Below are 2,412 nucleotides of genomic sequence, written 5' to 3'. Positions count from 1 at the left end.
ACAGAAATCAGGAAACTGACATGTACCACCCAGAGGGTGACACACATGAATTAGCTTAAATCTATAGGTTAGGTATTTTAAAGCTATTGGTTGTGTGAAAATGCACGGGCTCTGGTACAACGGCTGTGAAAATCCTATATAAACTTTGCCTGAAGTTGCTTCAGGGTCGATTGCTCTAACCAGGCCTGCATGTCTTGGGAGGATGGTCGACCCCAGCTAGCTGGCTTAATAAAGACTTTGCTTGAATTACATCTCTGTGCTCGTACATGTTGTTTTCCCGGGAAGCCCATGGAGTCTCGGACCCTAACATTTGGGGGCTCATCTGGGATTCGGGGGGCTTCTGGGGGAACAAAGGATGAACAGAGGCAGAGTCTCTTTGTCCGGATGGGGCAGTGTAATTCGGGGGTCGCTCCCTCGTGTCTGTATAAATCCAGTATAAAGCAAGAGTCGCCATCTCGTGTCTGGTCTCGGGTTAGTGATCCCAAGCGAGGAAGTCCGGGTTGGAAGTCCCGGCCCCCAGGTTAGCGACCCTGGATGAAGTTCAGGTAGCCAACCCTGGCCCTAGGGTCCGAGTGACTCAGCCTTAGGAAGGGAAGCCCGATCGGTGGAGACCTGGCACCCGAGGTAGAGGAGGTTGAGCTCACCACCTTACAGCAGTCCGTGTGGACGCCTTTCAGGAGAATTACCAGAAGTATCGAGGATCCCGAAGGTGAAAGTGAAAGTGGTGAGTGTGGTGCACACCAGAGTGAAAGAAGGACCGGTCCGAGCGAGTACGATCAGATGTGGTGTGTGTGCTTAGTGTCGTTAATTGTTATGTTATGTTGTGGTTTGTATTTATATTTCTTTCTGCGCTCTCTAGTTTAAGGCTCTCCTACCCTCCTTTCTGCCACTGAAACTCCCCGCGGGCATGGGTCGGGCAGTTAAGAGCCATTAGGGTGCCCGCCGCTGAAAGACTCCCGTGACAGGATAAGGGGGTCACAGTTGCGAATCCCAGATAAATTCGCATCCCCCGCAGAAGAAAACACACACTGGTCATCTTATTTGGAGTGTCGCCTTTACTCTTTACCTTCTGCCTTCTTCCTTCCTTACGATCCCCATTATGGGCCAGACTAAGGCTACTCCTAAAGGTTTAATTTTTTCTCATTTCATAGAAGTAAAGAAACGGGCCTTGAATGTGGGCCTTAGTATCAAGAGAGGTAAGTTTGACACCCTCTGCTCTGCTGGATGGCCCTCCTTAGGAGTAGGCTGGCCAGCCCAGGGGTCTCTTTCCCTGGGCCTTATCAGTAAGGTCAAGGCTGTTATCACCCAGCCGGACTCCGAGGGCCACCCTGACCAAAGGACAGGAAGGATGCAATTAAGGCCTTGAGGGACCAGGGAATGAGAGGGAGAAGCTCCATCTTCCACTTCAGAAGAAGCAGTGCCTATTTTACCAGTAGGAGGTATCAGGGCGAGCGGCCCAGATGGAGTTCAACACTATCAGTATTGGCCCTTTTCCTCCAGTGATCTCTATAATTGGAGGACTCAGAACCCTCCCTTTTCGGAGGACCCTAAGTGTCTTATAGGTTTGGTAGAGTCCATTATGTTCACCCACTGTCCCACGTGGGACGATTGCCAGCAGTTGCTCTGCACCCTCTTCACAATGGAAGAGCGAGAGCACATCCTCAATGAGGCCAGGAAGAATGGCCTCAGAGAAAATGGAAGGCCCACCATTCTCCAGCCCGCCATCAATGAGGCGTTCCCACTTACACACCCGAATTGGGATTTCAGGACTACAGAAGGTAGGGAGCGTCTCCGGGTCTACCGCCAGACTCTAATGACCGGTCTCCAGGCAGCCGCCAGATGGCCCACTAACCTGGCTAAAGTAAAAACTATTGTTCAGGGGGAAACTGAAAGCCTGGCCACGTATCTGGAGAGGCTGTTTGATGCTTACAGGCAGTACACCCCTATAAACCCAGAGGCAGAGGAACATAGATCAGCTGTGGTCCTCTCATTTATCAATCAGGCAGCCCCCGACATCAGGAAGAAACTCCATAAACGGGACGATCTGGGAGAAATCTCTATCAGGGAAATGTTGCAGCAAGCAGAGAAGGTCTTCAATGCTAGGGAAACTCTGGAAGACAGGGAGGAGAGGCTAAGGAAGGAAGAATGGGAGATGCAGGACAAATATAGGAAAGAAGACAGAGAATTTCAAAGAAAGGAGAACAAGAAGCAAAGGGAGGAGATGGCCAGAATATTTCTGGCCGGAGTGAAAGGGAGCCCCGAACCACTTCAGAGAGCAGGACCCTGCCCATCCAAGCTAGGGTGGGAACAGTGTGTCCTGTGCAAAAGATACGGACACTGGAAAAGAGAGTGCCCGCAAAGGAAAGGAAGACAAGGAGGAGGGAACCCTATCAGGACCCTCCACCTGGGAGA

Source organism: Nannospalax galili, unplaced genomic scaffold (genome assembly GCF_000622305.1).
Source record: "Nannospalax galili isolate Female #2095 unplaced genomic scaffold, S.galili_v1.0 scaffold323, whole genome shotgun sequence".
Classification (NCBI taxonomy): Eukaryota; Metazoa; Chordata; class Mammalia; order Rodentia; family Spalacidae; genus Nannospalax; species Nannospalax galili.
Note: the sequence above shows the minus strand (reverse complement) of the source record.